The sequence below is a fragment of the Balaenoptera borealis genome (assembly GCF_965194805.1).
Source record: "Balaenoptera borealis genome assembly, chromosome: 1".
In the NCBI taxonomy this organism is placed as follows: domain Eukaryota; kingdom Metazoa; phylum Chordata; class Mammalia; order Artiodactyla; family Balaenopteridae; genus Balaenoptera; species Balaenoptera borealis.
The window spans coordinates 141,985,303-142,012,851 of NC_138860.1; the positions used below are offsets into that span (position 1 = coordinate 141,985,303).

At 39.2% G+C, this 27,549-nt stretch overlaps 1 protein-coding gene across 13 annotated transcripts in view; it reads right to left on the minus strand.

Moving 5' to 3' along the window:
- The window catches only part of NFIA (nuclear factor I A), a 373,135-nt gene that overhangs the window by 164,441 nt on the left and 181,145 nt on the right, over window positions 1–27,549 (minus strand). The gene's annotated exons all lie outside the window — the stretch shown is intronic.

Here is a 27,549-nt window from a genome sequence, read left to right on the forward strand (position 1 = left end):
ACCTCTCCAGTCCTACCAACGATCAGCTTGTAGATAGAGGGTCAGCTGAAGGTCAGTTCTGGGTGCTCTCCAACCGACCATCCTCGATGCCTCCCCAAGGGTCACTCCCCCAAGTTCTGTGTTCCTGAGCAGATCCTTGTAAGCTCTATTAGACAAATCTCTCAACTCAGAACTCCCCATATTTTCTGTCTTTTTCACAAACTTCTAGACGAGCAGCTCTTTGAAAAGGAATTCATACACTCATTCTAGCTAGAGATTTAACCAAAGGAATTTTAGGTTAAACCTAAGGCTTAGTACACTTTTACTTTAGAGGTCAAGCTCAAATAAACTCAGAATAGAGATAACAGAGCTTAATGCTGTCACCATGATCTCTTATCTGGATTACTGTAGTAGTGCCCTAATTGGTTTCCCTTCTTCTGCCCTTGACTCCTACAAGCCTACTCTCCAGTGCACAGAGATCCTATCTCTCCCGTGCTCAAATCCTGCCCATGGCATCCGTGCGTCGAGAGTAAGAAGCCAAAGTCTGACAACAGCCTCAGTGCATCTCAGAGTGTGATCCCTGGACCACAGGGATGGTGCAGCAGCAGCAGCACATGGAACCTTGTTAGAAATGCAAACTTCTGAATTAGACGCTCTAGGGGGAGTGCCCCTCGATGTGTGTTTTAACAATAGTCTTCCAAGTGATGGTGATGCTGCTGAAGTTTGACAGCCACTGTCCTGCATGAGCTGCCCTCATCCCCAGCCCTTTACCTGAGTCCCTCTCCTTCTACTCTCCCCCTCACTCCCTTCATTTCATCTTCACGAGTCTTCCCCCAGATAGGTGCCTGTCCCACTCCCTCACCTCCTTCTCGTCTTTGTTCAAATGTCAACTTCTCATAACGCATCTGTGGCCATCTTCTTTAAAACCCAAACTACTCTTGACTCCCCACCCCACTTCCTTTCTTAATTTTTCTCCACTTCTAACCAGATGACACACTATACATTTTTCTGATTTATGTTTGAATTCTCTGTCTCCATCAACTAGAATATAGTTGGGGGGGGGGGCAGGGTTTTAGGTGCTTTATTCACTGATATAGCCTGTGCCACTAGAAAGGTGTCTGGCACAAAGTAGGTACTCAATACATATTTATTGAAAGTTGAAGGCAGGAATGATTGTTCTATCACTTAGTAGCCACATGACCTGAGCAATGTGTTTAAGCTCTCTGAGCCTCAGTTTCCTCATCGATAAAAAAGAGGATTAAGTAAGATGAAAAGCCTACAGTGATCAGCTCATTTTAGTCACTCAATTAAAAGTAGCAATTCTGGGCTTCCCTGGTGGCGCAGTGGTTGAGAATCTGCCTGCCAATGCAGGGGACACGGGTTCGAGCCCTGGTCTGGGAAGATCCCACATGCCACGGAGCAACTAGGCCCATGAGCCACAACTACTGAGCCTGCGTGTCTGGAGCCTGTGCTCCGCAACAAGAGAGGCCGCGATAGTGAGAGGCTCGCGCACCGCAATGAAGAGTAGCCCCCGCTTGCCGCAACTAGAGAAAGCCCTCGCACAGAAACGAAGACCCAACAAGCCAAAAATAAATAAATTAAAAAAAAAAAAAGTAGCAATTCTGATCCATCAGAATAGGAAAAAAAATGTACTTCAATCAATATCTTTAGAACCAAGTGAAAGTAATAGTTTGAACTTTTAAAAGCATTTTTACAGCTTGGAGAACATTTGGAGGGGTAGTGGCGGGGCTAAAGGTACATTTCCCTTTCCAGAAACAGGTTGTTGGGAAAAGGAATAATCTTCCTATGTTGAAACTGCTTTCCCAAAAGGCAGCATTTTGATGCATTAAGAACAAAGGAATTATAAACATACAATTTAATTATCCTTCAAAAACAAAATACATATTGAATAGGAAACACATTGAAAACTTAGATTTGTTTGTGGCTGTTTTTTCCAAAATATTGCAATAAAATGTTTGGGAACATCTAATAAAACTAATATGCAGCTGGATTATCCTGCCCCCAAACTAATTTATGCTGATTACAAGATAGGTCGCAAGGTCTGCATGCTTTATTTTTGATGCATTCATTATAATTGTTACTATGGACGAAGACTAAACACAAAAAATAAAACATCCTGTTAGGGAATGATCTACCAAACACACACCACATGTTTTCTCTTCCATCATTAGTCTAAGGGGGATTTCCACAAAACCGAGATTCTTAGAAACTAAGCTTTCACTCGTCATTGCTGCATATTCCCACTTAGTCACCGTCTTGGGACCTCCCAGTTGTTCTCTGATGAAATAAATCTGAAGTTACACATTAAAAAATGACTGTAGCCAGGAATTAGGGGAGCAAAACCCTCTTTTTGTACTGTTATGCTTAACAGTATAATATCAGGCTATACGGCTCAGCAAGCTGTTAACGTGACCACACTCCATGTGGTTCCTTCTATGAGCAAAGACTTTTCTAGAATCCCCATCCCGAGTAACTAGGTGAGGATACGGGTACCAGCCCACACCTTTCTGCAATGAATGAACAGGGTCAAAAGAAAATCTGATCACCACATGAGGAAACGGCAGTTGTCAAAATACACACCATTGCACCTACCACTTTATCCCTTGTGTAAATAACCCTTTTAGTCCTAAGCAACAGTAGTGTGTGCATGTAATATTGTAAGTGGAAAAGTTCTCTCTCAGAGAATGCTCTGGATGAAACTCAACGGAAAGGTCACCAGGCCAAAGGTGACTGCGTACTGCCAACAAGCACCTTACGAAGCAGCACTGGCATTTGCTTTTGTAGGTGACCTGGCTTGGACAGAACCTACCCTGTCACTCCCCTTGAAGAACCCAAAGTTCTTTCCACTCGGGAAAAGTGCTTTCAGACAAGAATCTGATATCAATCATTTCTATTTGGAGAAGAATTAAATCAGCGTGTGCTCACTCTCTCTCTCAAAAGGCTCTGCGTTCTGAGTCCTGTTTCCCTTTAACCAACAATAGACTTGATCTACTGCTAAATGAATCTTCAAGCAATTGGAGAGAGACTTGAGAGAGATTTTTTTTTTCTTCTTTTTTTTTTGGCTACATTGGGTCTTCGTTGCTGCGCATGGGCTTTCTCTAGTCGCGGCGAGTAGGGCCTACTCTTCGTTGCGGAGTGCGGGCTCTAGGCACGTGGGCTTCAGTACTTGTGGCGCGTGGGCTCTAGAGCGCAGGCTCAGTCGTTGTGGCACACGGGCTTAGTTGCTCCGCGGCATGTGGGATCTTCCCGGACCAGGGCTTGAACCCGTGTCCCCTGCATTGGCAGGCAGATTCTTAACTACTGCGACACCAGGGGAGCCCGAGAGAGAATATTTTAAAATACTTTAAAAATAGCCACGAAGGCAAATACCTGTTTCCCCTACATCCGGGGAAGAATCATCTTTGAGGAGCCAGTTTCTACCCTGAAAGGCAAACTCTGCTTTTTTTACTCTGTGACGTATAAAGATCCAGTCTTTAAGCAAATATCAGTTCTTAAAACACATCAATGGGAACTTTAATCAAAAGCTTAGTTGTGAGAAACATTTAAAACCATGTGAAGACATTGAGATCTACCTACTTCCATAGATTTTTGTAAAGATCACAATGTCAGTTTCTCTAGCTTTTGTAAATTCTCTGATGGATTAGAAGCAAGTTCTGTCATTGATCATCCCGAATAATTTTCATTAAGTTAGACATTTGCATTAGTTTCTCAGTTTCTAGTTAGTGGACCCCAAAAGAAGCTATCTTACCAAATCCTCTACTGCATCCATGTCCTGAATGCCGCTCTATCCCTCAGAGTCCTACTGCTGAAGTTCCACATAAAAAAACATAACAACTAAGTGCCATGAAAATCTTTCTTCCCTTGAGGAACTGGTATGTATCACCTCATAGGTAATGAGAATCACATAATGAATCATGTGTATTTCTCTTTTTCCTTTGGCTGCGAGGAAGTTCAGAACCAAGCTTATGGCTCAATGCTATTAACTATGTAGAACAGTATAGTAGAATCTTTGTTCAAATTTAATTATCTTTCTCCTTTGATTCATATATTTTCCAATCCTCATTTTTTACTTGACTATATTTTCCATTTTACTATACTTTTTCTTTGTAAGTAAGTCTTCCAATCTTTATAAAATGGAAGTTCATATATATACAAATTATATATATATACAATCTATACACACACACTCATCTGTAAAGATTACAATTTTACTAGTATATTTTCATGAGAAAGAACTATTACACGAAACAGAAATAAAATTGGCTGTGCTGGATTATTCATTGTAGAGAATTATTTTAACAAGTTCAACAAATCTCTGTGGGCTATCTATCAATATACAGAAATAGCTATATCATACTTCAATGGCATTTTCTGTAATATTATTTTACCTAATATAAATGTGGATTTAGGGTTCTTGGAGTCTAATTTCAAAAATGCCTTATTCTCAAAAATTTCAGATGGGTGTCAATTTTTAAAAATTCAATATGCTTATTACTCAGACTCTACTGAAATGGGTTTAGATCTATTTGAATATCATGTAATTATACTTAGAAGAAGATCTGCAAGATATCCCATGAGATGATGCATAGGAAAGTGTTTCGTAAAACTCCAGGGTATAATACAAATGTTAGCTATCATTGCTGTTACCCATAGCATATAAAATATGATTATCAGAGCTGAACCATATTTTACTGCTAAGAATGGTGATAACTGCGAGATAGCCACAAAAAATAAGAAAAATAATTATTTTAAGTCATCCTTAGTTCATTTGCTCATTGAGAGGACCTTTAATGGGACTCTACAAAATAAGAGTATACACAAGAACCCTCAGATATTTGAAAACTCTTTGATCTCATGAGAGTGGGACTCAATATCTAATGTGAAAATAGTCTTCATATGAAACTGAAGGAAAAACCGAAGTGATGAGAGAGAAATATAATCTTAGTGAAGTTATTTGCCTGTTTGTTCCTTTCTTTCTGGTTATTAAATACAACTGAGCTATTCACTAATAATCCAGGAAGCAAAGAACTAAGACATTAACCAGCTTGTGTTCCAAACTAAAAGAAGGTTAAAAACACAGCATTGTAATACAAACACAGCTTATAAGTACAGCGTGTGTACCTACTGTTCTGCCATTTAAACTTTGAGTAGCTGTACAAACAAGTCTATCTTGAGGAAACAGACTGGGTAATTTTCCATTCCGACTGTTTGAGATTTCACCAAGAGCTTCAAACTTGCAGAAGTCTGTGTTGCCAGACATTTTCTTCAAATTCGTTATCTATAGTTCTCTCCATTAAGATTTCCCTTTAACAAAAATGTTTTTCTTAAAGGTCATGCTTTAAGTGAAAACTTTTCTTGTACAGACATAGAGATTAAATTAAAAAGAAAAATTAAAGAGGTAGTGGCCCGATTTGGGGAACATAAGTTAAAACTCTCTCCTCCATAGCCTAAGATAGACCAAGATCGAGCTTTCAAACACTTGTGTCTTTTCAAAGTTCAGAGGAAAGTTCAAAAGATTGAAAAAGAAGGGAAAATACTAGTCAATGAAAAGATCAAGATGCAAAATTGCTGTAACAGCAGTAAATGCTAACAGTGATTTGAGGGATCTTTAGAGCCCTTTAATACAGGATGGGAATCTGTAAAAGAAGGAAAACTTCAGCACTCGGTATGTAACTAGAGAAGACCATCTTCTCTTAGCTTCTATAAACTCACTGGAACACTCAGGAACAAATGTCAAGCAATGGGAAAAGCTCTATTATATGATTATTTTAGATATGCATCAAAGTATAATTTCATAACCTTCAGGTCTCAAAATTTTCAAAATACCTGTTCTACAAATACAAGTGAGCACTTTCTTAGTGTGATTTTTATTGTGAAGAATATAAACTGGACCTTATTTCCAAATCAATGCAGCCACGTTGAACAGAGGGTTTTTTCCCACTGTCTTGTAAAAGTTATCAATAACTAAAATAAAGTCCAGTTCACTTAAGGTAGGCAATGAGGTATCAAAGTATCATTTTAAATTAGTGGTTCCCATTTTTTGAGCACTAGCTACATACTGAGTACTATGCATTATTTCATTTAAGACTGTTTTAATAACCATGGAGTAGGTACTATTACTATCTCCAGTTTACAGAAGAGTAAATCAAGGCTCAGAGAGGAACAGTTACTTATCCAAGAGCATAGCTAATTAATGGCTGAACCAGGAATGGAACACAGTTTTCTGGGTTCCTAATTCAATGCATCCTCTAACACTCTGACTGGTTGAGTGATGGAGTGGGGTTAAGTGAAATTCTGAAGACAGTGAGTCCACCAACATGTGTGGACTGATAGGATCTTTGATTTACACTGCAGGGAGAACCTCAAAGGGGAGGCTAAAACATGAATGTCATCCCTGTAGATACTATGCCTTCTGTCACCCCTCATTTTACTTTGCACAAGTTATACCAGACTACAGCTATTTTCAAAGTTCACCACAAACTTTCAGACCACACAGTGACTCTGGTGGCTATTTCACTGATTTGAACATGCCTCTTCCTCTTTCCTCCTCACTTTTCTTCTCTGCTGGGTGAAATGTAACTTTCCACTCCCTGTCTCTAAAGTCTGAATTAAAGCATTCTCTCTTCTACATCCTCAGAGCACTTTGTCTGCTTCACTCTTAGCGCACGTAGCATATTTACCCTGCATTATTATTAGGAGCACACATGTCTATAGGAGCACACATGTCTATCACCTGCAGGAAAAAAGTATGTCTCTTAAAGGACTGCATCCAAAAATCGTGGCATCATCTGTGTATCTTAAACAGCACCCTGAACACAGCAGGCACTCAATAAGTGTTTCATGTGTAGTTAAAATAGGAAACTCAGGTTCCACTACTACAAACACTTCTATCAAAGAAAGGACTATTCCCAAAGGAACTAGGGAGTATTTTTGCTCACTCTTCTTTTTGAAAGGCTTTTTCAGACAGCCAATCACCATTCCAAGGAAGGTAATGGGGCTATTTTTCTGTTTAGGAACCAGTGGTTTAAGTAATGTAAGCTATGGATCAGTGGTTTGCAATGATGGTGCTGATCGAAAGACAATCACACTCAGCACTGCTAAGGTTAATGGCATTGCCTCTTATGGAGGAAATATAAAAGTGGAAGATTGGGGAGAAACCAATAAAAACATTTACACACACCTTTAATGGTATGCAGAGTAGAACCCGCTTAAATGAATACCAACTAATGAAAACATCTTGAAAAGTGAGTGATTTTCACAGAAACCTTTTATCTACAGGTCCTATATTTATAGAGCAAACCTTTTAAATGAATACAGGGTAAAAAAGGAATTAAACTAGTAATTGTTGTGCTTCACTGTGGTTCATATAACTTATATCAGGCCAGTGAAATGAATGAACCATTTAACGAAAGAGGCTCTTCTCCACCAATTTATGTCATATATGTCAGAGTATAAGGAAGAGCTTCCTCAGCAGATACCACACAGCAAAAAAAAAAATGGTCTTGGCAATGGCTGAACCTTGCTTGTTCTGCTGCACCTCTATATGGGCAGGGTCAAAGACTTTTCTCAGAAGGGGAGGTGAGAGAATTTGGTTCAACCAGAAAAATGCATGAAAAGGCAAATGTATCATAGCCCTCCCAATACACACTGGATGTTTTCTTTCGATGAAACATTATTTTCTTTTTAAAAATAAACTTTGATGTCATGAAGACACAAATATTTTGTGGTCAGGAATTATCAGTGGGTAGAAACGGAGGCTCAAGAGCAGAGATAAAAGTTGGAATCAGAAAATGCTCAAAACTTCTTCCCGAACCTTGGGGATAATTTGTCAGGGAATTTAAAGCCTATGCTTGATAGATCTTTCAGACCAGTGGCTTAGGAATGAGGACACTAATATTTCCTTTTAAGACCACTAAATACACATAAGAATTATTAGAAACAACTATATCCCTATAACTCTCACCATCTAGTGAAATCTATCTATTTGCCAAAACAACAAATACACAGGGTTACAGCCTATTTTGTCTCTGAGCTGATTGTCCCAGAAAAAGAAAAGTTTAAATAAAAGCCAACTAAAAGTGGATTTAAATGCCACTGGGGTGAATATATTCAATGCAAATAAGAAAAGAAGTCTGGGGATTCAAGGGAGTTTAAGATCGAATAAACCTGAGTCAGTTTGAAGTCAAACACTGATACACTAACATAGTCTAAAGATTCCTTAGATGCATTCTGGACCAGCTGGAATCTCATTAGAAACTGTGGGTTTCACTTATCTATTTGTTTAGGCTATTTGATGTAATTTTGGATGCCTACCTTTTAAAAAATTATCTTTGAGGGGCTTCCCTGGTGGCGCAGTGGTTGAGAGTCTGCCTGCCAATGCAGGGGACACGGGTTCGAGCCCTGGTCTGGGAAGATCCCACATGCCGCGGAGCAACTGGGCCCGTGAGCCACAACCGCTGAGCCTGCGCGTCTGGAGCCTGTGCTCCGCAACAAGAGAGGCCACGATAGTGAGAGGCCCGCGCACCGCGATGAAGAGTGGCCTCCGCTTGCCGCAACTGGGGGAAGCCCTCGCACGGAAGCGGAGACCCAACACAGCCAAAAAGAAAAATAAATAAATAATAATTAAAAGGTGATAATAATTTAAAAAAAAAATTATCTTTGAAAATTTTAGATCAGAATAGAGGGTAAAAGTGGTGCCATGGTAAATGCAGAAAGAATACCTTTCTGTAGGCATGGGGGTGAAGCCCTGTGCCAAATGGTAAAATACGCTGCCCATGGAAAGGAGCGTTCACTTCCCATGCGGCAGCTTTGGAACCATATGCACTTGAAAATGAGTACTGTTGGGGTGGAAGGAAAAAAAATGTGGAATATACTCAGTGGCCTCCCAGCATTTTTCAGAGAACCAGGGATGGAAATGAAGGAATTCCTGATGACCTGAAATTATTACAATAGCTCATTTTATATATGGCTTGATTGCTTATAAAGTGCTTTCAGATACGTTATCTCATTATATCCTTACTAAATCCTTGGGAGGGAAGGGCAAGAATCACCTAGTTCCATTTCACAGATGAGGAAGCTGAGACACCAAGAGGTTAGTTCTTTCCCAGGGTCAGTTACAGTTCGTAAGTGGGGAAGTCCAGGTCTGAATGTTTCAAAAACATTTCACAGCCAGGCAGGTGACGAAGTCAAGGGTGTCCCATCCCTCTTCCACCCATGCACCTGTCAAAGCTCAAATCAGAGGACTTCACTCTTCCTTCCAAAAACCAACTTCCTCCAATAAAAGTGACTATCAAACTCATTATTTCTTCAAATTTTATGCATGTTCTTTACCCTAAAAGATCGTGAAAAAGAAAAGTGAACAAAGAGACCATGTCTAATATTTATGCTTTTCCATATAGTTTAAGATGCTTGTTAAAATCATATGAGCTGGCCTTTCTTGTCACACATGCTCACACAGAACCCACTTCTATCTCATTCTCGCTTTCCTTTGCTCTGCTCAACCTCTCATCGCAAAGATCCCTTCATGTCAAAGTCAGCCTTGCCAGGTAACATGCCTTTATCTCACACTGTGACTAGCTACAGCCAGCTCGGCCTCTTACAAGATCTTCCTTCAGAGCGTGGAAAGCTGACAGCTGTGGGCAGAGGAGGATGGCAGTGATGGGGAGCAGAGAGAACCATCAAATGTGCAGCCTGCAATGTTGCCAGCCCCAGCCCCAGCCAAGTCCCAGGTTCCTCCCTGACCGGCAGCGAACTTTTCATGCCTCGCCACAAAAGCACCTTGCTGGGTCTGCTGTGTCCCGGGTATCAGAGGCTCCTACCACAATCCAGCAAGCAACACTCTAAGCTGCTTGATGGCCTTCTAAGCACTGAAACAGGAGGATATGCGCTGGGAACTACACGTCCTCAGCAGAGGCCTATCGAATATGGATCACGTCATGTATAATCTTCCCAGCAGCAGACTTCTCTGGAGAGCTCGTGCTGCATGCATACTACACCAGACAAGAGCAGTATGGTAAGGCATCAGAGAGTCATTCAGTTCTGTATTATTTATCCACACACGCTATGTGGTAGGCACTGCGCTAAGGAGAAAATGGCGAGTAGGAAGGGATAAATACTCCTTGCCTTCATGGAGTTTACAATCCACTTTATAATGATGTTGGCCTTTGCAGACATTATTCCCACAAATAAATGTAATATTAAAATTGCCATAATTTGATTCAAAATGCTAAATGAGTGACTTTCAAATGAACTTTACAACTTGTTGCCAAATTAAAAGAACGGCTTCAATAGCCTTTCAAGTAACCATCTGATTTCAGTCTATTTGTGGGGAGAAGTGTAAGCCTAAGAAAAGTAGAGTAATAATATTACTAGTAGAAAGAATGCTGGACAGGGTAGTGGGATATTCAGGGTCTCAGGTCTATGGCTAAACTGTGTGTTACCTGAGGCGCATCTCTCTACTTCTCTGGGTTTCCAGAGAAGTAACTCAGGGGTCCCCAACCCCCAGGCCACAGACCGGTACTGGCAGCATTAGATTCTCATAGGAGAGCAAACCCTACTGTGAACTTCGCATGCAAGGGATCTAGGTTGCGTGCTCCTTATGAGAATCTAATGCCTGATGATCTGAGGTGGAGCTGAGGCAGTGATGCCAGCACTGGGGAGCGGCTGCAAATACAGATTATCATCAGCAGAGAGGTTTGACTGCACAGAGACCATAATAAATCAACTGCTTGCAGACTCATATCAAAACCCTATCAGTGAGTGGCAAGTGACAATGAATCTGCATCTTAGAGTAGACTGGACATAAGCAACACACTTTGGGTGTCACTGTCTCCCATCACCTCCAGATAGGACCACCTAGTTGCAGGAAAACAAGCTCAGGGCTCCCACTGATTCTGCATTATGGTGAGTTGTATAATTATTTCATTATACATTACAATGTAATAATAATAGAAATAAAGTGCACAATAAATGTAATGCTCTTGAATCATCCCGAAACCATCCTCCCCGCCTGCCCCGGTCCGTGGAAGAATTGTCTTCCATGAAACCAGTCCCTGGTGTCAAAAGGTTGGGGACCACTGCTGTAACTAATGCCTGGAACAGTGTCAGGCATCCAGCAGATGTTCAATAAATAAATGTTGGTTGAATGGATGAACATAATATGTGAAGATTTAGTGTGACTATCTCTGTGGTTCTCTGTAAACATCAAGAAGTTGGAAATAAGAACAGTCAAGCAACATATATTCATTCAATTTTCTTACACCCCCAAATGATGCACTAGTAAATACTGTCAAAGGGGCTAAATGGCCGGCAGGAAAATGTGGGGCTATGACTGCTTGTAATATTTTCTCACTGCATCCCTCAAGCTTGAATTTTGTGACAATTTAAACTCAACAAATAGCCTTTTTTCTGATTCCAACCCAGTAGGCTAGTTCCTTGGCTAGCAAATTCACAAGTGCCATGCTAAGCCCTTTCTTCAATATTTACAGAATAAAAGGCAATTTCGATTTTAGCTTTGGGTGCATCAGATTTTGACAGCTTGGAAATGTCATTCTCAGAGCAAGGACTTTTCACACGCACAGAATTCTACCTCTAACTGTTCTATAAATGCAAATGCAAATATCCTTGACCAGAAAACCTTGAGCATCATGTTCTAAGAATGTTAGTGAGATTACATGAAGTTCTTTTTAACTGTATTAGTTTCCATCCAACATCTACTAAATTGAATTAAAGTGGGGGAAGGCCTAAGTTCGAAAGGTGGATGCCAAAGAAGTCACATTTTAATTTCGACTCTGTCTCTCATTTATGGATGCTTTCTATCTGTCAGCCAGGCAGTCTGCAAGCTTCACTCCAAGGGAAACATAGTGGATGACTGGCCATCCAAGAATTAAACATGATATGACTATGCTGTATTAGAAACTGTTCAGAAACACAATGCCTTAGCCAAACTGAGTCTAATGTGGTGGGTCGAATGTTCTTTTTGCTTAATAAGGATGCTACATCTTCCCTCTCACACATACAGAAGCTGTGAATCCCATTTATTATATTATCAAGAGCACCAGCATTCACTGACTAGGAAAATGTATTGGTGGCACATTTCTTATTAATAAAGGAGACCCCCCCCCCAGAACATCAATTTGCAAAATTCAAGGAAATAAGATATAGTGAAACTCCTCTGCATTAAGAACTAAACAAGAACAAGAAGAAGCTCAGAGAGGAGGGGGAAGGGAGAAAAGAGAGGGCAATGGTAACATGGCACAGGCGCCTAAGTGTTTTTAGGGACAGAGTTGTGTAAAATCAGTGTGAAGTGGTTTGTGTGTTCTGAGACATAACCTAAGTGCTCCCTCCCCGACCCCGTTACCACGCAACTTACCAACCTCAGTGACTCCCATATGTTGTGTGTGTGCACAGAACAGAAATATGGAGAAGGGGCTGATCCCAACATCTGGAGCACAGGCCATGGAAGAGAGTGTTGTATGGCTTGAGAGAAGATCTATCACTTAAACTAACTCATCAAGTGTAGGAACCAAGAGCCAGAAGGGAACTTTCGCCTGAAAGCCCTCCCAGAAACATGCAGAAATCCTGGGGTGAAGTTTAGATTTCCTCAGAGTGTGGAATGGGGGTTTTGAGCTCATTCTAAGAGGCAGGGAAGCCATAGCATAGCATATCATACATATGCTTCAGTATTTAGGTCAAATGTTTAATAAAGCTCTTCTATAAACCCCTGTAACTTAACTATTGCTGCCTCTTGCATAGCTTTAATCATTTGTACCTTCCTCCATCATTGGCCCCAAACACTGTCTAAGTACCTTCAGGAGGTCACAGTCACAATTTATGGAAAATATCTATTTAAATATCCATCTCCCTTGCTAGAATATATATCTGATGAGCATTGGGTCTGCATCTCATTTATCTTTATATTACCATTGCCTAACGCAAGGATTAGCACATATATTAATAAATATATGTATAATTAAGAAAGAATGAATTGGAAGAGGGTAGAATTACTTTATTCCCCTTAAAAGACTTTAAACTCCTAAAATGGTGGTTATCAGAAGCTGGGGGTGAAAGAATGGGAGAGATGTTATTTCAGGGTGCATACTTGAAACTAGTAGGTAAGTAAGTCCAGGAAACCTAATACATAGTATGGTGATTATAGACTACAAAACTATACTATAAACATTAAACTTGCTAAGAGACTAGATCTTAATTGTTCCCAACACTAGAAAATGATAATTATGTGATGCCATAGAGGTGTCAGCTAATGCTACAATGGCAATCATATTTTTGCAATGTAAATGTATCGAATCAATACGTTTTATACTTTAAACATACACAATGTTATACGTCAAATATAGCTAAGTTTTAGAAAAAGACTTTTTCACAGATACAGAGAACAAACTAGTGGTTACCAGTGAGGTGAGGAATGGGGGGAGGGGGAAGATAGAGATGGGGGTGGGAAAGACTTCAAACTCCTGAGGGCAAGAGCCATTCATTCACTCATTTACTCACTCATTCATTCTCTCCAAAAATATTTATTGATTGCCAGATACTATGTTTGGAATACAGCCCAAACATTAATTTCTTCCCCCAAGGGCAGTCTACTCTACATTTTCTAGAATAGCGGTCTCCTCAAAACACATTATTAGGGGGACCCAAAGAAAACATTGGGGTTTCTACTTACTTTTATGTTGCATCTTCTAAAAAATAATGATGAATTTGTTATTAACAGTGCCATCTCCCTCACTTGGTACCTATGTCAGATGGTCACGTGTCACCCACGGTACATAACCGTATCCCTAGGAAAATGTGGAATTCTGCATACCCTCTCTTATTGGTTTAATTTTCATCACATTATGACGTATTACTCTTTTCATTTGTTGGTGTTCACTTAAAACAATTGATGGATTATCTAGTTTTAACTAATTCACCACCACTATCCCCACCATTGTCATTCTCCAACCACATGTTTACGATTTCCCTGGGAAGAAAGGACAGGACATAGAGAAAATACATTGAAATAGTACAATTATTGTGCTAATAATACAAATTATTTGAGATTATTACAGTTGCTGAATGTAAAGCATTCCAAAACATTTCAAAGCACCTCACTATCTATTATCTGTTTAATGGTAGAGCCTTCCCCAGGAAGACAAAGCAGCTTTTCCTCCGCCACTCACTAGCTGTTGACCATCGATCTGTGCCTCAGTCTCCCTGAACCTCGTTTTCCTTATCCTCTACCTATTAGATTAGGCCAAATTAAGACAACATAACCAAACAATTTAAAGTGCCTAGTACCAAGGTCAGTTTTCTCACCTCTCCTAGGGATGTACAGAATCTACATAGAAAGAGCTCTGAACCCAGAACTCAAATGTTCTACACAATTATGAATGATTAGGCTACCCATACTTTGTTAAAATCTTATATTCTAAAAGTATGATTTCCTAGGTCAATTCATGCACAGAAGTGCACACCTGAGTCTCCTACTTTGAGCTGCTTTTCTCATTGGCCCTCACTATCAATTCCGCTCAGAAAGAAGTGAGTTCAACAATATCTGTTGAAAGAATGAATGGAGGGATGCATTGTGGAGATGATGAGCAGTCCCTGGGCACAACTCGTCTTTATTGGCTCTTACTGGTACCTGCTTTTCTCGTCTTCCCTCTCCTGCCAAAAGAGAAAGTTAAAGGCTATTATCAACCACTGGTCTATAGCAGAGGCTTCTGTGTCTTTTCACCATTAAGGACATCTCGTAATATTTTCCTCTCGTGGTGTCTATTTCTCAAAGTATTTAATTTACCATTTTTACTAAATTATGGATAATTCATCTCTCCCCCACCTTTAACTAAATGAATCCAAACTATAACTGCCAAACAGAGTCTCTGTAAGTATAAGACAACCAGTGAGTTCACAAAGTCAAAAGCAAAAATCGTCAGCTTACGCATCTTATCATCTAGGGAAAAATGCATAATTTCTTTAAAAAATTTTTTTCTTTGGCCACCTTCGAGAACTGCCAGTTGGCAACCACTGGTCAGGAGCATGTGTTAGCATGTGTTGAGTTTTACTTATATATATTTCATGATATCAATTTGCAAATCCACTAGAACTCAAGGGGCATGCATGTCCTGGGCACTGCTACCTTTAGAACCGGCCGATGCTCTGACAACAAGGTGCCTCATTGTCCCCTCTCTACTGTTAAGGATCTTACTTATAGTCCAAAGCTGTAAGAATGCATTAAATGGAAAAGCTTTCAGTTTGGACAGCATTTGCAATTTTAAAAGAAGATAAACCTCTCTAAGGAGTTAACATGATCTGTGAGTGGGGGACATGCTAGGAATCAGATATCCTAATGAACTTTGTCTAACTCACTTGAAATGGAGAATTAACCAATTCTTTTAAATAATTCAGAAATCTAAAATCAAAGGGATGAGGTGCAAATTTCTATTGTAGTGCACAAAAAATGGGGAGTGGAAATAAATGTTTTATGTTTTCAATAAAACTACACTCCTACATCTTCTGCAAGTGAAATACTTTCAAATTTATTGGCAATCATAATTGTTTTATGCCAGCCAACAAACACAATGGCATCTGGTATAAATACCTTACAACTAATCTCTTTTTATACACTCCACCTCCAGCAGAAAAATCAAATGAAAATTTAGTCCATTGTTTCAAAGTATCCATTGTGGAGCTATAGACTAAGGATGCTTGAAACTGTAGAAAAAAAGAGTAGAGAATGTTCATATGAAAAATAAGAACGTAATTTTTCCAAAAGAATGTAATTTTGCCCCAAAAATTGAAAACAAGAAGAAGACATGTTCTAGATTGCCCTCTAGCACAGGGTTCGTGTCCATGAGGCAAAGAAGTGGATGAAAGAGAAGGTGGGCTACACTTTATTGTGTATCTCCTATGGATCACTGCAAGTTCTGGGCACTTTATACATACACACATCCATAGAGATATATTCATATACATAATCTGCATAGAAACAGTCCTGTTAGTTCTGAGGACGTAATTAAGCCTGTGGGTGCCTGAGCAAGGCTGAGGCAGATACCTGAGAGAATGAGATGGGGAATAAAGGAAGACATGACCATCCTAGATGAGGGAACAACACGAGGAAGGAAAGGAATGAACATTGTTTAAGCTCAAAACGAAACAGCAACTAAAACACATTTCCTGGGAAGGTGACAACATTCCACCTTATAAATGAGGAAACAGAAGTCCAAGAGTTTAAATTACTTGCCCAAATTTACATCATCAGTAAGTTACAGAACCAGAGTTTGAATACTATTCTTGCTATAATGCAAGGTCATTGTTGAGCAATTAGACTCTGGAGTTTAAGTTTGAAAACTCTGTCCTTTCTGCTTCTTGACTGTGGGCAAGCTATCTAAATTCTTTGCATCTCAGTTTCCTCATCTGTAAAATGGGTAAACTGAGAATACCTATCTCCATAGGGTTGTATAAGAGTGAAACAAGATCATGAATCTAGAACCCTTAGCACAGTGCCATGCTGTGGTGGCCATAAAAAATGAGACACTCATATCACATGTTACAAGAAGCATGACTGCCTGACAACCCCAATTGCTCCCCTCTGGATTTATCACCATGTTTGTTCCAAGGAGCTTCCTCCAGGCTCCTAGTCAATGACTAAAGAAGAGGATACTAATGCAGACTGGTTCCTGTGGGACAAAAAACTTTATAACAGGTGACTGGCTCAAAGACTCTCCATTGGCCTGTACAAAACTTTCTTAGAAGCTTACTGATGTCCAGGATTCTTCCTCCTTCCTTTCCTGTTTCCTTCCCTGTTTTCTTTCACAGGTATCCTTCCTTTCTTTCCTGTTTCCTTTCACAGGTATAAAATCAGTGTTGCAGTCTGAAGTCTCTCCAACCTAGCCTGGCTCCCTCCTTTCATAGCCCAATAAATCCCTGCACATCTAATCCCATAAGGGCATATTCTTCTTGGGGGACCCAAACTAACACACCAGCACACAGGAAGTCCACAACGAATGTGAGCTACTATCATGACTGTTATCACCAAATTCATGATTTTTGTCATTACCTGGTTCTAAATCCCAATAGAGTTTAACCCTCCTTTCCAAAACTGTTTTCCTTAAATCTGTGAACATTATCTTTTCTTAAAGTAGGAGGGTACAAAGACCACACCATGCTCCTGTAACATAGTCAGACAAGTTTTGTCATACCTAGCAAAACAGTCCTAAATGAAAACATATATATTTAGTTTCCCATAGAGCATAAAAATATGGCACCTTCTATTTTCAAGTCAATCGAAATGTCTTTTCTCTATATCACTTTTGAAGGTGGAATTTTCCAGTGCTGTATTATTTGACTGATTTTCACCATCTTTCATGAGGCAACAGTCTACCAATAACTGGATCTTGCGACAAGGTATACTTCCTTTGAAGAAGTGACTCACGCACTGTCCCAATGCCTTACTCAATTACTATCCCACGAACTAAACTTACACACTGACTTGGATAGGCAGTGCCTCTCAACTGCAGTATTGTACCCACTGACTGTGCCATACAAGTGGCTTATTGTATAACTACTGGGCTAGGTACCGGCAGATGCAGGAGGAATGGAATTTAAGCAGTCAAGTCATTAGAACTTCGTGGTACTCTTCCCAGGTCTCATTTTCAGCGGGTTAAATTCCAGTGGTTTGACCCTTTGTGACCAATGAAATCATCACAGACTAATCAAACCTTTTCCTATACTGCTGTTACTATTGCCCATGTAACCTCCATGGGAGTGTGTAGAGAACTAGGACTGGTGGCCAGATAAAAAATGGGACTTAGTTTAGATAAACAACAAATCCTTTTTTGTAATAAGTAGAGTCCATGTAATACTAAAAAAAAATTTATTTGTTGTGGATCTGCAATGCAAATTTAACTTGGCATCCTGTATTTTTATTTGCTAAATCTGGCAACTATTAGGGAGAAAAATCAAGCTTCAGGGTCATGGACTTGAGACCTGGGGATTTACAATCTAAATGGAGTCCTGAGATAAGGGTTAAACTGCAGCTCCACAGATTTAGACCTCCATTAAATGAAAAAAGAATCGTCTGCATAAGAGGGTATGTGAAGCCAACTATCCCAGGCGAGTGACTCTGCTTTCAGTGATACACGCACAAGGGAAAACCTTTGGGGATACTAAAAGATATTGCCATGGCAGACGAGAGTCTCCTTCTTTGACAATGCTATGAATTAGGCCTTTTGCTTTATTCACCACTGAACTTTAAGTATCTAACACAGTGTCGGGGCTCAGGGCATATCCATCACATCAAGAAATGAATGGATTTGGTATGTGCATACCCTTGTAGAGGATATCATAGTTTATCAAGCATGTGCCAAGTCCTTTCCTTGGCCTACAAGGTCCACTATATTTGGCTTCCTGCTACCCCTATCTCCAACTGCTCCTCTTTCATTTGTGCCCCGCAGGCCTCACTGACCCTCTGACTGTTCCTCCAACATGCCTCAGGGTCTTTACACTTACTGTTCCCTCTTTCTAGAACAAAAGTCCCAAGTATCTGCATAATTCTCTTCTTCACCTTCCTCAAGTCTTAGCTCAAAAGTCAACAGATCAAAAAGGCCTTCCCTGACCACCCTTCGTAAAATAGCGCCCATATCCTCCACTGTTTATCCCTTATCTTGCTTTATTTTTCTGCATAATATTTCATACCATTTGGTATATTATATATATTAGTTAGTTCATTGTCTGTTTCCTCCCACCAGAAGGAATAAGAGAGATTTTACCTGTTTTGCTCAGTGCAGTATCTGATTCTTGGAATGCACTTGATAAACATTTGTTGAATGAAGGAATGAATGAATGAATGAAGCCTCTTTCCCCTTACTAGACTATCAGGTCCTTTAGAACAGGATGTCTGATCCATCACTGTATTCCCTCAATGCATACAGTACAAAGTCCAAATGTACCCAGCGGGTTCTTAATAACTATCTGCTAAATTACTTATGAGAAAATTGAGGTACAGGTCTTTAAGTGACTTGGACAACTGATTTCCCCTTAACAGATGCTCAGTGTCAGGCTTATAATGGCAGCTCTCCTTTGCTAATCTGACCTATTCGGAAGCTGTGATTTGGCTTCTACTCGTTCATCTCGAGTTTACAAATGCTGCTTGCTGAGAAGCTCTCTGGTTGCAAAATACCTACGGAGATCTAAGAAAACACTGACTTTCCTTCATGAAGAGATTGTTGGAAGCCTATTAGTATTTTGCTGGGCCTCACCATAACATCCTTTATACTTCTCTCTTTGGATATTTGCCATACGATGCCTGTGGATAAGGCATATGAGACTCCCCTGTTCCCTTTGGGATAAAATCAACCAAGTATAGAAATTAACAACTGAGATGGGGCAGAGTAATCCGCAGTAAATATTACCCCTCCACCACCTCGATTTGAGCTATCCCAGTAGATTTCCTTAACGACAAGGTAATGCCAAGGGAACAGAGTTGCCTGGAGCTGAGTGAAACCTGAAGAAGAGAAAAAGAATGAGGAAGCTGTAGGGAGAAAAGGTGCCAAAAATCCTTGTGGTCACATGAATTTTTCTAGCAGACAACTAATCAATCTGGATTAGCTACTCCAAATCCCTGAATAAATTATTTATATTACATTCAGTTTACTAATATGATCCACAGATGTATAAATCTTTCCCCAAAATAATATACAGGATTTAAATCAACAAATTCATAGTCAAATGTCAAATCAGACCCTGTTATTTGTGGCAAGGAAAGCTCATACACTATTCCTGACCCAAACTAGCCTCCCTGAAAATTCATCATGCGGATTTTTCAGTGATGGAGAGGTATGTGAAAGTGACCGTTAGGAGCACACTGCAGGTCCTTCTAAGGAGATCTGTCAAAGGGTCCTATCAGAGGCCATCCAGGCTTCGACCACAGGGAACAGAGAACAAGGGCAGATGGCACTGCAGCCAAACACCAGGTGTACCTTCCACCACACCTTCTCCATGCAACTGTGATGTGATGACGGCACCGCATTTGATTTCTTTTTTGAGCCCGATTCAAATACTACGTGAACTGTTTTGCTTCATATTTTGAGAATCGAGATCTATGGATAAATTTACACAATCCCATATAAATTATAAACAAACACTTAAAAACACTTTTCTATTTGCAATGTTACATCCAAATGGTTGTCTCTCCTGGAACAAGAGTCATAGGCATGAAGTAATTTGAGGACCAGAAAGACACCTCTTTATTTCTTCTTTCCTCTATAACTATTCGTGTGTGAGGCACTGGCAGAGGGGAGGAGGTGGGGTTTGTGTCTGAAATAGACCACCCAGCCAGTCCGTTTTAGAATTTGGAAATCAGGGGAATAGGGGTCTAAAACATTCCCTATTTTGGCTACTAGCCAACTACTTAAAGTCTGTTCAGCTTGTTATCCTCTGTATGTAGACAATAAAACACCCAGAATGTGAGAGGTAAAACTACTTCTTTAAAATGACTACAAATTTCATCCTTCTTTTTCAGTTGAAAAGGCTCCTTAACTACCCTGAATCCTGTGGTAAAGCTCATCATACTCTCACTGCAGCATGCATATGGGGGAAGCCTCAGCTGGTACCTCATCTTTCAAAAGGCAAGATCCAAGAATTTCCTTTGTCTGCAGGCATTTCTCAAGAGCCCCTGTAAACAATGATGGGTCACATCTGCTAACAATATTTAAGAAAGCACAATTCACCTGGTCTCAGACTGACATTTTTAGATTAAACCAAATTCTAGTTCCCCAGTCTCTAAAAGAAGATAGGCTAGCTCCATTGCATTGCTGAAAATTCATCAGTCAGAATTTAATTACACAGATCTGGAAACCAGAAGGCATTTAGGTTTTAATGTCTCCCTGAGTTGGGACCTTTACAATATTTAGAATATTGATCATTACTGTTACTGCTGTTATTTTGGTGGTCACTCTACTGTGTCTGTCCCTGCAGGGTTTTTGGAAGAAACACGGCTGAGAATAACTGTTGCTAGGTAATTGCAAAAGAAAGTCATGCAAATTATGAAATACTGACAAGTTGCATTTACAAGTCAATGGTGCTAGAATGCTCCTGCTTTCCCAATAAAACGCTACCTGTTCGGCTGCACGTTGCCTCCAAAATTCCTAAAATGACCCAACTAAAATGACCCAGTAAACAAAATAGTTCCTAAAACAGCAGTCCATCCAGTAGTAAGAAACAATTCTTAGCGTTTGGAATTATGAATTTTATTTTGCCTTCCAACTATGTACTAATATTATAACATAATATTGCAATGTATCTACTACATATTTGAGGAGGTAGTGAAAAAAGTTAAAGCAAAGGGTCTGCACTTTCTTATGAGAATATTATCAGATAAAAGAATGTTTGTCCAAAAAAGAAACAGAAATTTATAGTTCTCTTATCTCACCTCCAAATTACAAAGTGAATCCTACATATAAATCTTAAGTCGGGAAGTCAGTAGCCTTGGAATTTATTTCGTAAGTACTAAAATATTCAAAATACTCACAGAAGTGAGTTAACTGATAACCAGTGAGATAATGACAATTGAGACTGAAGAAAAGTACATTCCTTGCTCCTCCAGCAACTTCTAGCAACGATCCCTAGTTTGGTGATACAGGATGGGAATGACATAAATAAAGATGTTGAACATGAAAGCTAGATTCAACCAGTACTCCAGGGTGATTTTCACATTGGCAGGTAGAGCTGGAAATTTTCAAAATCTGGGGCAAGCATCATGATTCATGGCCTTCCACTGATTGCAAAGGCCCATCTGAGGGCTGACGTCTCCGACATACGTGCAACTACCAGCTAAATAAGGCAGAGCAAACATGATTAAAACTAAAGAAAATTATCTAAATACCAACTCTGATTTCCTGTTATAAATATCACATTTTAAAAACCACTAAGATGAGGTTATTATTATTATTAGCAGCCTGTGCAGGTGATGAGAGACAGTAAATAGGAAAAACAAAAACAAAAAAACCAAAACACATGTGAACACAACTCTTCTTTTTTCCAGCAAGGGAACACCACATTTTCTTTCCTTTTTTAGTTAAGGGTGCATCCACAGGGAGTCCCAGTGGGGAGTGTGCTTTCAGAGTGCCAGTGTTGGACTGTGCTATTGCCTCAGCGTGGTCCCACAGAAGTGTGCCTTGAATTAAGTAGGAAGGCTATCACACGAGCTTTTCCCTCAGTAACGCCTGACCTGATGCACCACAGGACGCAAGCTTTGGGGGACTGTTCACAGGCCCTGTAAATATCGAGAAAGCACTGCAAATATAAAGCATTCCAATATCCACAAATACTCTTGACAGTAGCCAAAGTACCTTCTGGGAATTCGCAAAGGTGGTTTGAGTAGGTGTTCTAAGTCAAAGTCTAACAAATAAGGCTTAAAACCTTCAGGAGCTCTTGAAAAGCCAGAAAGGGGGTTTCAGTAATATGCAAAATGATTAAATGAACGATACTAGTCAGAGTTGAGAACTTTGTCGGGATTCCATTCCCTATGGTCATCAACCATAAAGGAACATGATGATATTGCATATCTTTTTTTTTTTCTTTCTTTTTTAACTCTTTGACATGAAGTAATGCATTGCAATAATTTTAAAAGTATTGTTTGATTTTTTTCTTATATTTGTTTCAGGTTTAACATTTTAATAATAGTAATTGGAGTTCTGGGGAAAATCAAAGCTGTTCTCAACACATGAAACCACTGCCCGAATGTAACTTTTCTAAGTTAATGCTGCTCAATTATATCCATTCTCTAGTTTTTTTTCTTCTCAACACGGAGTCTTAATTTTTCAGGTGCATTCATGTGGAAATATTAGTAATAAGCATAATTATAATTTTAGGAAGAGACTTTAATTTTTAAAATTCTTTATTATCCCAATAAAATTTCACTTTCTTTCTGGTACAGAAGACAAGTTTTAAACTTAGGTCACATAAAGTGAATTCTTTATTATAAGCTGTCTAATTTGATATGTCTCTAGGTGACCAAGGCAAGTACTAAGAGAATCATCATTTTTGGAACAAATATTTTTGGGGATTTTTTTGGAATTTTTACTCTCCTTTTATTTATTTATTTTTTATTTTTTTAACATATTTATTGGAGTATAATTGCTTTACATTGTGTAAGTTTCTGCTGTATAACAAAGTGAATCAGCTATACGTATACATATGTCCCCATATCCCCTCCCTCTTGTGTCTCCCTCCCACCCTCCCTATCCCACCCCTCTAGGTGGTCACAAAGCACTGAGCTGATCTCCCTGTGCCATGCAGCTGCTTCCCACTAGCTATCTATTTTACATTTGGTAGTGTATATATGTCCATGCCACTCTCTCACTTCATCACAGCTTACCCTTCCCCCTCCCCATGTCCTCAAGTCCATTCTCTACGTCTGCGTCTTTATTCCTGTCCTGCCCCTAGGTTCTTCAGAACCTTTTTTTTTTTTAGATTCCATATATATGTGTTAGCATACGGTATTTGTTTTTCTCTTTCTGACTTACTTCACTTGTATGACAGATTCTAGGTCCATCCACCTCACTACAAATAACTCAATTTCGTTTCTTTTTATGGCTGAGTAATATTCCATTGTATATATGTGCCACATCTTCTTTATCCATTCATCTGTCGATGGACACTTAGGTTGCTTCCGTGTCCTGGCTATTGTAAATAGTGCTGTAATGAACATTGTGGTACATGTCTCTTTTTGAATTATGGTTTTCTCAGGGTATATGCCCAGTAGTGGGATTGCTGGGTCATATGGTAGTTCTATTTTTAGTTTTTAAGGAACCTCCATACTGTTCTCCATAGTGGCTGTATTAATTTACATTCCCACCAACAGTGCAAGAGGGTTCCCTTTTCTCCACATCCTCTCTAGCATTTATTGTTTGTAGATTTTTTGATGATGGCCATTCTGACCGGTGTGAGGTGATACCTCATGGTAGTTTTGATTTGCATTTCTCTAATGATTAGTGATGTTGAGCATCCTATCATGTGTTTGTTGGCAATCTGTATATCTTCTTTGGAGAAATGTCTGTTTAGGTCTTCTGCCCATTTTTGGATTGGGTTGTTTGTTGGTACTGCATATCTTTGATCACACCTCCTCCTCATCTACTATGGCCATTAGTATTAGCCCTTAGATTTGGTTTCCCAGCAGTATTAGTCATATCTGTGTATGTATGCCCATGCGTCATACACGTACAACTGTACAACTTATACCCACACCCAAATTAGATTTCAACTTCTCCAGGGTTTCTTTTTTTTTTTCCTTAAAAACTTCCTGGAAAATCAATAGTGAGCAAATACTCAATAACTATTTGGGGATAATGGCAGTATGTTTATCTACTTACTAATTTTAATAAATACTAAGTATCTGTCATGTTCAAGGCATATGGAATTGGTCATGAATCCTATCTTTCATCAGCTTATAGTTTTAATAAGCCAGATTCTATTTGGTTTGTGCCAAGGAAAAACTCAGACAAAATTAAAGACATCTAAGTGGAGTCCCTTCTGTCCAGAATAACTTTTTTGAGCATTCATTCTGAAGGTTCTAGCAACTCTGAATCACTTTTGTAGCTCTCAACTCCTGGGAGGTAAACAGAATGCGGAGAAGAGAACTAAACAGTGAAATAGATGTGCCACTGTGGGGATTATGGACAGATTTAAGAGACTTAAGCCTGACATTTCAGAACAGAGTAGGTATCTACAAAAGCTGTCTCTAAAGAGTCTTGGTTTATTTCTGATATTATCTCCCCTTCCACTCCAAGGCTCCCAGCTTTTGACCTCTTGAATATGTGTATCTCATTACAGATATGAGCTTTAACTAGAGAGTGGTGGTAGTTACCTTTGTTTGAGTCCTTACTATGAAGCCGGCATTATGCTGTTTCACAGGCATATTCTCATTTTAATACTCATGAGGAAGGATCTTTTAGTGTTCCTATTTTACTGATAAGAATACTGAGATTGGGGCAATACCTTATTCAGAGTCATCCAGCCATTATTTAATCAGGCCTGTTTGACTCTAGAGGTGGAATTTTTAATCATTATATTATACCAATTTTGAGTTTCAGAGATTCTGATACTTTATCTCTGGGCTTCAGATAATTCCTTCAAAATTCCCATCTAATACTCTAATTGGACAAAGATTTGTTTTCTTTTACAGTTGAGTCTTAAGGGAGTACAAGAAAAGAAAGCAAAAATTCCACAGAAAAAAAACAGACTAGTTGGGCAGGGAAGAAACAGCTGCATCCACTTTAGGTAAAGTTACATGGCCTAGTTTATGGTTTTGGATGAAACAGCATGTTACCATTTGTCTACTCATTTTCCATGGTTTACTAGGAAAATACCATTCGTTTCCCATTACCTTTCTCCTCAAGAGCTAGCATAAAAAGAATATTATTTCCCCTCGAATATATACATAAATAAGGAATAATGAGTTCCCACTTTGTTTGAAGACCAGAGTCTGTCACTTCTTCATCCACCAAGATTTCAAAAGTTCTTGAGTTTTGTTGATATACTTATGAGAGTTCCCTTCTTAAAAACAAAAATGAAACAAATAAACAAACAAACAAGAACTTTTCAAGAACTCATCTTCCATAACCTGGGGTAATGAAAATGAAAGAATACTCTTTATCAAAGCAACCCCAGAAAGTCATCTAATGCATGTAAATACCTAGTCCTGAAATCTTCATTTATTTTCCTTTAGGGATTATATGACTTTAAGGAAGAGGAAATATTTCCTCAAATAACTTCATCTGAGATTGACAAAAGGCAGAAAGAGGAAACTGAAGAGGCTGATATTCCTCTAGTCTGAGCTCCAGTTGGAATTGTCTAAGATGAACCAACTTCAACTTTTCTCTGAAATAAACAGAAATTTGAAACACAGGAAATTATTACTGTCTCTCCTGGATATTAATACTTTCTTTCTTTGAACTCACACGATCCTTCCCAAATGGTACCGTGAATCCTTGAGGTGGCACCAAGTGATCTGGGGTTAACAATGAACTTGGCTAGTCTCTCTGTGCCTTTGGCCGAAAAATCCAGGCTCAATCCTCGTTTCTTTTTGGAATGGGAAACGCGCAGTCTCGGTATTACAGCAGCTCCAGAAAGGCATGCCAGGCCTCTCATGCTCTCAACTTATATTTGCATGTGAACAGCTTGTCGGCCATTTTATGAAGACAGATGAATCGCAGGCCTGCGAGAGGGGCGAGAGGGGCGGCCAGACCCAAACACGTGAACCACACACCTCGGCAGCCCACCAGCTCTTAAAGGTGAAAATAAAACAAATCACTCTGGACACAACTTCAGGCAGATTATAAAGAGATATAACATATGAAAAAAACGAAACTATAAGGCATCGTCTATAAGGCAAGTGGGAAATAAAGAATGAAACTAGTCTATAAATATCACTCTGTAAAATGTCAACAAAAAATAAGATGTAGCTGTTTATGACACTAAAAACAAGCCTTCAGAGGTCTCTCTCTCTCTCTCTCTCTCTCTCTCTCTCTCCTTTTCTCTTTTTAATGCCTGCTGTGAAAAGATGACTTTGATAAGGAAAATACCACCAAAATACCAGGTTGAGGAGAAGAATAGTCAGATAGTGTATATTTAATATGGGAGCCCAACAGTGTTATAAAGAATTTCCCAGGCTTGGGAAATGAAACGATCCTGAGAAATCAGTGATAGGATATTCAGTGTGGTAAACTCAATCCTCCACACCACAAAACTGACATAATTCAGTTTACCTATCTATTCCAAAAGATCAGATGGAGATCAAAACGGAAAAATAGAAAAACAAAAAGAAGAGAGTCAGGAGGAATGAGGTCATTCTAAGTAAGTGAAAAACAATGTATGGTAGAACTATACTGACTAGAAAAATAATACAAGGAATACTGAACAACAGCCAACTTTTTTAGTGTAAAGTCTATGAAAGATACTATGGTAAGTATGTTATACACATTATCTTATTTAATTCTTCAACCTGTCAATACAATTATTACCATACCACTTCAAAGATGAGGAATAAATCAATACTCTGGGAGGGTAAATAATCTATTCAACATTACAAAGGCAGGAAGTAGTAGAGGCAGACTTTGAACACAGGTCTGACACCACAGCCTGAGCTTTTAGCCTTGGTGCCATATTCCCTTCAAAGGTCCCTCAAGGTCAAGTTCCCATTAGAGTCTTCAGCTCTCTCACCAGGGAAGATCACTTTGGAATTTAATGAGATGATATCAATGAAAGTGTACAATACAATGTTTAGCATGTCATGGGTATCACTAGTTTACTTCTTGATTTTTATTGAAACTGATGGTTTTACTCAATCTTTTTTTTTTTTGGTTTTACCCAATCTTAAATTCTAACCTATGACAACCTTTTTCGTCCTTGGAGTGCATATACCACACAGTTAGTATTTTAGTGGATACTATTATATTCATATATAAAGTGTGTATTCTAGGTTAGTCAAGTTTCTGCAAAGGAAAGTTTATATATTTATGCAATTGATGAGTTTAATTCTGTCACGTATCCTTCGTG